This window comes from Echinops telfairi, unplaced genomic scaffold (genome assembly GCF_000313985.2).
Source record: "Echinops telfairi isolate 266 unplaced genomic scaffold, ASM31398v2 ScPeMD7_70;HRSCAF=299, whole genome shotgun sequence".
NCBI lineage: Eukaryota > Metazoa > Chordata > Mammalia > Afrosoricida > Tenrecidae > Echinops > Echinops telfairi.
Genome location: NW_022103968.1, coordinates 22,984,394 through 22,996,786, shown reverse-complemented (window position 1 = coordinate 22,996,786; position 12,393 = coordinate 22,984,394).

Here is a 12,393-nt window from a genome sequence, read left to right as displayed (position 1 = left end):
TCATTCTTCCCTTGTGGCCCTTCTGTGAGGGACGTTCAAGTGTCTACACATGGGCTTTGGGTCTCTACCATGACCCCCATAATTTGAATTGATATAATTGTTTGTTTGAGGTCTTTTGATGCCTGATACCTGATCCTGAATACAAGACATTTCTTTCTGTCTCCGCTTCCCCGCCCCCCCACCACCACCAATCATTGATCACAGGACAGCCCCTGTAAATTTCAAAGACTAAATCTGAATCGGTGCAGAAAGCCTCATCATGTGGACCTTGTGGTTAGCAGCCCAATTCATAACCCACCATGCCACGAGGGCTTTTTATCGATTCCCAGGAAAACATACAAATATTAGACACTACAGACTTGAAGATGTTGAAGAGCAAATATTTCACTTTCAAGCAAAAGATATACTTGATTCAAGCCACGGTATTTTTAATTGCTGCATGTGCATGTGAAAGTTGGACAATAAATGAAGAAGATGGGAGAGGAATCAGTGCATTTGAACGATGTTGCTGGCAAAGACTACTGAATGCACTGTGAGCTGTCATAAGAACAAATCTGGAAGAAGTACAGCCGGTATGCTCCTTAGAATTGAGGATACTGAGATCCCAGCTCACTACTTTGGACATTTTATCAGGAGAGATGTGTCCCAGGAAAAGGACATCATGGACTGAAGGTCATGTAGTAGAAGGTCAGCTAAAAAGAGGACCTCTGTCAAGGACATGTATTGACCCAGCAGCTGCCACCATGGACTCCAGCGTAGCAACGGTTATGGGATGGGTGCGGGACCCTGTTTCCTTTTGTTTACAGAGGGTTTCCGTGGGGGGGAACCAATCCGATGGCATCTAACAACAACAAAATAACAACCTCAACATTGAAATTAACTACTATGACAGAGAACCAGGTCTATTGCTTAGAGCAGCGTGTTGTCTGGGAGATACGAAGCCATGATATGGAGAGAGGTTGTGTGATTTATTTATTTTGCTTCTGGTAATTGTCTATTTCTCTACCTGAAAGAGGAGATTTAACTTAGTTGCTGACAAGGAGTCCCCAGGCAGCCTATGAGCAGAGAGGTTAGCCTGAGAGAAAGGGAGGGTGGGATGGACAATGAAAGGCCCATTTTTCCTCTTCAATTGCTCATATATTTCCATTGCCTCCTGAAACCTGGTTACAGAAGGGATGAAGCAATTAGTTTTGCTAGAAGAGCCATCCTAACCCCAGATTTTTCATCAGACAATTCCTGCCAGGGGACCAAACAGTCTGGAATCTGTTTAAGAGAAAATTAACAATAATCACTATTAAATTCCCTTACCTTCTGGACACCTCGAAGTATAAACTTGAGAGTTTTACCTAGATAATATTCCTGCTATCCCTAGACTTCTGTCAATGCATAGTGTCTGGTAGATGAGTGGCAGCATGGAAGTAGATTATTTTGCTCCGGTTTTCACATACTCAGGAGACAGTCCTAGGATTTTCAGTTGCTTTTTTTCATGAGGATTTACTACTTGGTTCTTTGCAAAGGGAGGGGTGGATATCTGGCCAATCAGGATCAGAGAAGGCCCCATTAGATCTAATTAATTCCTTCCAAGACATTCCTCTACCATGTAAATATCAAGTTCAGGGAAACAAACAATAATACTGTCTCATAGATCAGCATTGGGTAAGTTTGCAGCACGAGACCTCTTAAAAGTATTGAAAAATACTTTAAAGTTACTTCCAGGACTAAGATGTACATGACACAACCATGGTATTTTCAATGACCTCACATGCCTGTGGAAGCTGGACATGGAATAAAGAAGACCGAAGAATTGGTGAGTTTGAATGAGGATGCTGGTGAAGAATAGTGACAGTGCTAGACTGCCAAAAGAGCAAGCAAATCTGTCTTGGAAGAAATACCACCAGATGCTCCTGAGAGGCAAGGGTGGCAAGACTTTGTCTCACCACTTTGGCGATGTTATCAGGCGAGGCCAGCCGCTGGAGAAGGACATCGTGCTTGGTGATGTAAATGGTCACTGAAAGAGAGGAAGATCCTCCGAAACAGGGAGTGATGCAGCGGCTGCTACAAGGGCTCAACGAGAAGACCAATGGTGAGGCTGGCGCAGAACCAGACAGTGTTTCCTTTGGTTGTACGTGGAGGGTCGCTCTGAGTTGGAACTGATTCTATAGAACCTAACAATCATGTGTTGTGTTAGTGCTAAATAAAGTAGGTTAGTGTTTAGGGTTTAAATAAAGTAAGTGTTGTACTTAAAGTTTCCTATTCCATTATACCCAGACTCTCTGATGGAAATGATTCTAACATCATTTGTCCCATGTTTTCAGCATGAAACAATGAGTTCAAAATTTAGGCCTTGATCTCTTGGTCTAAGCTTATTTGAGTGATGCTACGCATGTATACACAAGGTTGAAATAATTAGGAAGAACCACATGAAGCTGCCAAAATTCAAACCTTTAGAACAATAATTCAACTTAATAGACATCCAGGCCATTTTCAGACAGCCTGTTCATTGCAAACTAAAATATCTTCAAAAATGGCAATGGGTGACTGTAGGGTGAGCATGATAGTGGGACAGGAAGAAGATGAAAGAATAGAGGAATGAAGTAGGAGACAAAAGCTATTTATAGAGGTATAGCTATAGGCATGTATATATATATATGTATATATATATATATATTAATTTACAATGAAAAGGATAGAGGCCAATGTACATATATTTATATGTTAAGTATTTAGATAGCAGATGGACTTTGGGCCTCTACTCAAGGCCTCCCTATACACAAGAACCCTTTGTACTAATAAGCTTACACGCTTTCATACTCACCTTCCAGACAATATCACTGAAGACAAAATGGATGGATAAGCAAATGTGGTGAAGAAAGCGGTTGGTGCCCAAAAGATATAGCATCTGTGGGTCTTAAAGGCTTGGAGTTAAACAAGCAGCCATTTAGCAGGGAAGAAAATAAACTCACATGGAGGAAGCACACCAGCCTGTGTGATCATGAGCCTGTGTCGATGGGATCAGGTGTCAGGTACCAAAATATCTCAAACAATTATATCAATGTGAAAGAGGGGGATTGGAGTGGAGACCCAAAGCCCATCTGTAGACAATTGGACATCCCTCCACAGAATGGTTACAAGGAAGGGACAACTCAACCAGGGTGCAGTATCGCACCCATGAAACACACATCATCCCTCTAGTTCCTGAATGCTTCCTTTCCCCCACTACCATGACCCAGTTCTACCTTACAAATCCTGCTAGACCAGAGTACACACATTGGTACAGATAAGAGCTCTCAACACATGTAATTCAAGACAGATAAAATCCTCAGGAACAGTAGTAGGAGTAGCAAGATCATGAGGGTAGGCGTCAGGGGAGGGGGGAGGGGGAGAAAGGAGGAACCCATCACAAGGATGGATATATAGCCCACCCCCAGGGGAACGAATAATGAAAATGTGGGTGAAGGGAGACAACATACAGTGTAAGACACAAAATAGCAAAAATGATATAGAACTGATCAAGGGTTCACGAGGGTGGCAGGGTGGCAGAGGAAGGGGAAAAAAGAGGAGTTTATACCAAGGGCTCAAGTAGAAAGAAAATGCTTTGGAAATGTTGATGGCAACATATGTACAAGTTTGCTTAATACACTTGAATGATGGACTGTTATGATTTGGAAAAGCCCCCAATAAAATGATTAATAAAATAAAATATTAGATGGCATATTGGATATGCAAGAAGAAATAAAAAACAATGGAAAGGGTCATGATGCAATGTACTGAAAGATTGTATTAAAATGGGATTTCATAAAACAGCAGCATATAACATGGGGAGGTGACCAAGGGTCTAAATTTCCTAAAGTTCATGTACTGACAGTGAAGTAGTACAAGTACTAATTTGTATTTCATTTCACCATTTTCCTTTCCACAGTTCTTTGTCTTCCATAAACATTATAACATTCCTAAAGAAGAAAAGGCAATGGTTCTATATATTGCCATTTATAAGGTTCGATTAGGTAATTCAGGTACTAAGCAAAAGATGGCAGTTTGAATCTACCCAGAGGCATCTCAGGAGAATAGCTTAGAAATCTAATTCTGAAAGATCTTAGCCATGGAAAACCCATGGAACACATTTCTACTTTGACATACATGGGATCGCCATAGGTTGGAATCAACTTGACAGCCACTGGCTCATGAATGTTAACTCCTCTCAGGCTTGCCACAGTCTCTTGAGAATGGTCTAGACTAGGATTGTGTGTCCTGTTTTATGATATGGTGTCCTAATAAGTCTTAGTAGATTGAAATGACTCATTCAATGTCACATATCCAGTAGATGATCAAGGTAGGACAACTGCAAAGGTTTTTCCATAAAGATTTACTATAAAGTTCCCTTAAATAATAAACCTCCTTAGTGCAATGTTAAAAGGGTTTACTATGCAGAGATTTGATATACATACCACCTTTTCCAAGCCCTTCTTTTGCATAATGCTAAAGTAGATATTCTAACAGGCACTCGTGAATATTCAATTTATACTAGTCTCAGGAAATATCAGCAAAGTGCATCTAGCTCCCTAGGTGATTTTAAAGCTATTGTGGAGGTCCATCGTGCGTCCAGACCTGAGTTCTCTATTGAGTTTTGAGAGTCTCCATGACTCCATTTGCTCCAAACTTACCACACTCCAGCGTTCACGTCAATTCTGACTCCTGAGGAACATTTAGACAGGCTTGAATTGCCCCTGGCAGTTTCCAAAGACTAACTCTTGGGGAGTGGAAAGCCTCATCTTTCTCCAGCAGAGTGGATGGTGGTTTCAAACTGCGGACCTGTTAGTTAGCAACCCAACGCAGAGCCTACTGTGCCACCAAAGTTGAGTCACACCAACGTTCGTAGGCTCCAATGAGCTCAGGCATTTCCATCACCTTTTCTTTTCAAAATATCACTCCAATAGTCATAATTACAGCATTATCTTACCACAAATTGCCTAGTACCATTTGCCTGTGACTCATTTGGCTTAAAATAATGTGTATGGAGGACTAAATTCTGTCTGTCTGTATGCTTCTTTCTCTCACTACTTACAGGTTAAGTATTCCTCTGATCCTGTAAGATCTTTCCCTCTTTTGAATCTCTTTGACGATTATTGATTTGCCTCATTTTTCTATGGTGATTATCTTGTAGCTTATCTAGCGAGCTCGTGATGGAGAGAGTTGACTATGTTATTTTAACTACCTACTTAACAACTTCTAGGACAGAATGCTAGGTAGATGTTTATAAAATGCTTGATTCCCACCCCCACCCCCAACTGTACCCAATCTAACCACCTACAGTTAGCATGTGATATTTAATTATTGTAAAACATTATTAATCACAATCGAACATTAAAAATGTGCCATTTGCAATGTGTATATTGGTGGGGAAAAAAATGGGATGAGAAGATAGTGAATGTTTTTCCCCACAATTTTTTGAAGCCTCTTCATATATATGTTTTCAAAGATGCCCAAGGATAACTTGTTAAGCATATGGGTGATTCAAAAGAATCCATTTGAGAAGTTGCTGATAGCTATTCTATTTTAATAATCATAAAGAATAATTACCCTTAATCAATCATAACTAACACATTTATTGAATATTAGCTACATGCAAGGTACAGTTCTGGCATCCCTGTGTGTTACCTATGGTTAATATGCTTGACTGTTAACTGAAAGATTGGAGGTGTGTATCTACCCATAAATACCTCAGAAGAGGCACTTGGTGATTTCCCTCCAAAATATCAACATTGAAAAACTTATGGAGAGCAGTTCCACTCGGACTCACAGGTGTTGCTGCAATTCAGATCTCAATGACTACTGGCAAAGTGGTTAGAGGTACTTTTGAAAGTATTTGACATGTACTGTTTCATAGGAAACAGCCTTCAATCAGGCAGACTAATGAAAGGGGTAAATGGGTGTGCTCTGCTAAGCAGCCCTGCCATATTACTTTATATACCTCTAGACCATGAACTTAAGAAGTAATGGGTGGCTGACTGAATGTCAGTGTTACTCAAGACCTTTCTTCGACTCCATGGTAGACATTGCCATGGGCAGAGTATGTCTCATCCTCTGTCAGCCCCCTGAGCGCAGTCCAGCAGGAGCATCTGCCAGCTTGCTGAACCCCTGCACCCCCCAGAGGCAGCTCCCACTCACTGGTCCATCATTTCAGAAAACGGGCTTATTTTCTGTGTAAATCAGGGCTTCTCCACCTTGAAAATACTGATGGTTTGGACCAGATGAGCCTTGCAGTGTTGAATAAAATCTCTGGTCTCTAGTCACTCAATGCTGAAAGCCTCTTCCACCAAGTTGCCGCGACCAGGACTGTCTCCAGTTATTAAGGTTATTATATCTTTTGTAATAATAACTGCTGTTGCCAAATGCCCTGCAGCAGGGGCACATATTTGCTCCCAGTTAAGTATCACTGTTGTCAACCATTAAGAGGTTATTTTCCAAAATGTGCTGCAAGCGCTTGCTTTTGCTGGAAATTCTCCCAAACCATGTCTGACGTGATATGAGGGCTGGCAGCATCTTTGGATTAAGTAACGCACCTTCAGAAAAGGTCTGCTTTAAAGGAAGCCACAACAGTGTCCCTGCTTATATCTGTGTGAGTTTAAATACCAACAGCAACAACCAGAAGAGTTCAATTTTATCTTCGCGCATCCTGTCTTCAAGGGCAGCAGTGCGGTCTGAAGGAAAGCCTCTCTTCCAACAGGAAAAGAGTCCAGGGAACACACAGTGACTAGACAGGGTGGAATGAGCTCAACCCCGAGTATCCTGTCTTTGTGAGGCCCGCCCTCCTCACTGAGCGGGGCTGCCCCTTGTGGCCTCTCCCACGTTCCCTCTAACTTCTCTGTCTGTCTTCCAACTTTAGGGCCTCAGAGGAGTAGCTTCTCCTTCACAGCTCACTGTCAGGCACCCTGAAAACAGCTCCCCCAGAACGGCAGCCCCTTGCCTAGCCAGAGCCACAGCCTCAAAACTAGACCACTGTGCTGGTCCTCCCCAGTTTCAGGGATGAGAGGCCCGTCGGGACAGATAGTGCCACAGACAACTCTCCTCTTCCTTCGCCTGGGAGCCCCAAACAACAAAAGCAGTCAGCTGAAGGGCACATAGCTTCTAGCTATCCATCTGATGTAGCAAGTACACTGCCACACTGACAGCCCCGCAGCCAATTAGTGGCCGGCAGTCATCAGCATTAATTTGTTCACATTTCTCCTTGCAAATTGCTAATTGGTTGAATTCAGCAGTGGTTGGGTTTGGGTGCTGGCAGGGAGGGAGGAGCTGGGGTTGGATCCTGTTCTTGCTGGGCGTATTTAGATGAGAGGGCAAGCTAAGGGACAACGTGCCTCTCAATTCCAGTTAGCCAGAGCTGGGCAGAAGATCTTACTGATTCTGTACATTCTGAATGGGGTGTCAGGTCTTTCAGGGCAATGCGCTTCCCATTTGTTTGTGGGAGTTGCTTAAAGGGTGCATAGACGACAACATTGCATCACTTACTAACTGCTGTTGAGTTGACTTCAATTCATGGCGACCCCAGGGGTGACAATGAGTTCATTATGTGTCATCGCGTCCAATTCTGCTTCAGAGGATTTAGGAAAGCTGGTGCTTGTTTTTCCAGATCTCCAGGATTTTTTTCTAGAGTGCTTCTGGGTGGATTCAAGCAATCAACCTTTCTGTTAGCATGCAGTGCATTAACCAATTTCCTTATCCAGAGCTTTGTGTGTAAGCATCCTGTTAGGGCTTTTGGACCCACCCACTCTTCTGCTAGCGTTCCTTTTGTTACATGGCCTTCTTTTGTTGTCTGTCCAATGTACTTTCAATATTCTGTCCCGAGACCAAAATCCAAGGGAGTCCACTCCTCTCGGGTATTGCTTATTCATTGTTCAGCTTTCACGTGCATATGAGATGATTGAAAATATTGTGGCTTGGGTCAGGTACATCTTAGTCCTCAAAGATATTTTTTTCCCCTTTTTAATGCTTTAAAGAGCTTTTGTGTAGTAGATCTGTTCAATGAAATACCTTAGTTTTTATAAAATAGTAATAATTATGGTATCAACAATATAAGGGTTATATAGAAATCAAAATTTTTGTACTGTGGTTTAAAATAAAGCCCCCCAGAACCTAGTGGCTTGAAAAGAAACAAACTAAGGTTTCATTGTGATTTATGCTACGTGGCCATCACACTTACTCAGGAACCTAGACGGATGGAGTAGCCATTACTTCAAAAGTCAGTATTAGGTGTAACAGAGGAAGGGATGAGGACAAATCTGCAGTCGCTCTTTAAATCAGTTATATTAGGACATAATCCACATATGTTACCATTCAATAGCTCAGTCATATCAAGAAGAGCTAAACAATCATCAGCACAATCAATTTTACAGTAGCTTCTTCTTTCTTATACTCCTCGTTATTAGCTGCCCATTTCCCCAAACCACACTTGCCATATCCCGAGGAAACCATTCATCCAGGTACTGTCTCGTTAGATTCACCCATCCTGGATTTCATAGACCCCAAACATGCAAAAACAAACAAACAAAACAGATAACAAATAAAATGGAGACAAATTTCAATAGTAAAGAAAGCATAATATATTAAAAATTAGAACAGCTTTAAAAGGGGTCAAAAGGCAGATCAAAGAATAAGGTGTTAAGTTTTAACTGACCTTTGGTTAGGTATTTAAAATTCTGTGACTTTCAATCCATTGGCAAAGCAAGCACAGGATCACATTTTTAAAAGGCAAGAAAGTGTGATCACCCTGTACCTAAAAGGCAGGGAAACCAGAACTATTTAACCATAGCAGTAATGGCTATTTCAGTAGTATTGTCTTCATTTTATAGGTGATAAATCGTAGTTCAGAGAGGAACCCACTTTGTCTCGGGTGACAGAGAAGGTAAATGGTGTCATTGAGACTCAGCCAAAAGTTTATTTATTCCAAGCGTTAGATGCTAGTGTTTTCAGAAGTATTCTCATAAATACCCAGTTTTCTGATAGGCAAATGAAGAATTTATTTTAAGCACTAATTTAATTAATTTATTATAAGCATTAACGTGTTATATTTATATGTTTAATGAAATAAGACTCCACTCTGGTCCCTACCTAAAATGAAGGAAGCACTTGCATTGCTTGGCATCTCTGGCACTCCGGAGAAAATGAAGGAGGTGATGATTACTCTGTGTCCTTTAGTCATTGTGTTAGACAGGGTTCTCTAGAGAGATAAAACCAAATTCCTGATAATTTAATATATTTATTTATAAAGATAATTAGATATATAACGAGAAATGAATTGTTAAATCATATACAGATAAATATACAATACAATAAATAAACAGTTAAATTAGAAAGCACTACAAATGGCTTAGTGCAACTCAAGTCCGTGAGAGAAAGTTGAGAGACTAGCAGTCCTTCAAGTCTCTGTCTGATGCCAGATCTTCCTCTATTTTAGAGAGAGCTAGGCTATGTCAGCACAGCAGCCAATCACAAGGCAGGTCACCAACCACCAGTCCCCAGCTCCAGAGAAGTCTTAAAGGGACCTCAACTTACAGCAACACAGTCCACAGGCTAGGTGTCTCACCAGCAGTGTAGCCTGTAAATTGAGGCACAGAACAAGCAAGGCAGCCGCACACTGGTGGGATGATCACAGAGCGAGAGACAAGAAAGGCAACGCTCACCAAGCCATTCATCTCTCTGTCCTTCAGTCAATCCCACCTGCGTTTATCAGCCAGGCTGGCACAATAAACTATCTCAGTCATATAGACTGTCCTTTACCTATTTTGATATTCTTAATAATTAGGGACTAGTCATTGTATTGCATTCGTGAAATATGGAATCTTAATCTTTTCAAGTGCTCATACTCCTTATCATACAGTAATTTTTAAAGACATAAATATTAGTGTGAAATATGTTGTATCACTTAGGGTGTGAGGTTCTATTATAGCTTCAAGGGGTGGAGACAAACCACCTACCCTGGATAGGCTTTAATGCATTAGTGACCCATGGGACATGTATCACCCACGGAAACTTTTCGTCCCTTGCTTTCTTGGGAACCTAGAATGACAGTTATAGTACATGCTACCACCTGGTGGGGACCTGCATAACTTCATGAGTCTTCATGAGATGGATCTCACCTGATCAATCATGCTACTTCAGACTTATGTCCCACATCATTATATATCTCACCATGTTGTTATTGTTACGTACCATCAAGTCAGTCTGAAACCATAATGAACTTATACACAACAAAGAGAAACATTATCCAATCCTGCATTCTCCTCACTGTTGCTCCTGTGCTTGAGCTCATTGTTGCAGCCGTGGTGTCCATCCATCTCCGTCAGGGCCTTTCTCTCCTTCACCACCCCTCTACTTTGCCAAATATGATGTCCTTCTCCAAGGCCGGTCTCTCCTGATAACATTCCAAAGTATGTAAGACTACATCTCACCATTCTTGTCTTTAAGGAGCTCTCTGGCTGTACCTCTTCTAAGACAAATCCATTTGTCTTTTTAGCAGTCCATGGTAATTTCAATATTTTCTCTAGCACAAAGATTCAAATGAATCAATTCATCTTCAGTCTTCTTTATTCAATGTCAACTTTCACATCCATATGAGGCAATTGAAAATATCATGGCTTGGGTCAGGTGCACCCTAATCCTCAAGTAACATCCTTGCTTTTCAATACTCTAAAGTAGTCTTGTGCAGACTATTTACCTAAGGCAACTCATCGTTTGACCTCTTGACTGCTGCTTTCATGCGCCTTGATTGTAGATTCAAGATAAACAAAATCCTTGAAACTTCAGCCTTTTCTCCAGTTATCCTGATGATACCTATTGTTCAGTTATGAGGAGTTTGGTCTTCTTTACATTGAGTTTTAATTCATACTGAAGGCTGCAATCCTCAATCATAATCAGCAAGTGCTTCAAGTACTCCTTTCTTTCAGATGAAAGTTGTTTCATCTGAATACCACAGGCTGTTAAAAAGCCTTCTTCAAATCCCAGTGTCACATTTTTCTTCATATAAGCTAGGTTCTCATATTATTTGCTCAGCATACAGATTGGAAAAATTCCTATCACACACATTTCCTGATTTTAAACCATGTAGTAGTCTCCTGTTCTGCTCCCATAACTGCCTCTTGATCCATGTCCAAGTTCCACTGGTACACAAAGGAGTATTCTTGAATTCTCATTCTCCTCGAAGCTATCCATGGTTTGTTATGATCCATATAGTCAAATGTCTTTGTATAGTCAAGAAAACAAAGTAAACATCTTTTTTGGTATTCTTTGCCTTCAGCCAAGATCCATCTGACATCAGCCAGTAGGTCCCTTGTTCCACTTCCTCTTCTGGATCCTGCCTGAAACTCTGGCAGCTCTGTCAATGTGCTTTTGCAACTGTTGTTAAGGGATCTTTAGCAAAATTGTACTTGCATTCATTATCAGTGATACTGCTCTGAACTTTGACTATTCTGTTGGGCCACCTTTCTTTGGAATGTGTACAAATATGGTTCTCTTCTCATCAGTTGGTCAAGTAGCTGTCTTCCAAATTTCCTGGGATAGACAAGTGAGTGCTTCCTCAGCTTGTTGAAATATATCAATTGATATTCCATCACTTCCTGAAGCCTTGTTTTTGCTTAATGCTTTCGATGGAGTTTGAACTTCTTCCCTCAGCAACTTTGGTTCTTGCTCATAGGCTGTCTCCTATAATGGTGGAATGTTTAACTAAGAGCTGCCTAAGAACAGACAACAAAGAAGGATGCACTGCCCCTACAGAGGAGGGAGCCCCTGAAAACCTTAGACATAGCCATAGAACATTGTCAGATACTGAAGCCCTAATAAATAGAAGCAGATCATTCACAGAAATCGTGTTGGAGGATGAGGCGCTCCCAATGTGACTGAGGAGGAGCTGTCTCAGACTGGAGTTGACCACGCTGATGAGTCCGATAAAGCCTGTGAAGAGGGAGTCTCTGGACTCTTCCTTTGCTTATGGAGAATGACTCAGGTATGAAGAAAGAGCTGCAAAACTCTGCTAATGGTCTGAACGTGGAATATGAGAATATGAAACTCGAGAAATTGGACATGGTCAACTAGGAAAGCTGGAAGGGGTCAAAAATGAAATGGAACACATAAAATAGATATAATAGACATGAATGAGCTGAAATAGACTGGCATTGGCCATTTTGAATCATAAAATCAGATGGTTCACTCTGCCAGGAATAACACAATCAAAAGGAATGGCATAGAATTCATTTTCAAGAAGGACATTGCAAAATAAATCACTAATTACAAAGTTGTTTGTGATAAGATTATATCTATCCACCTTCAATTAAATCCAGTCAATACAACTATTATTCAAATATATGTACCAACTTGTGAAAAAAGCTGATGGTGCCCGGCTAT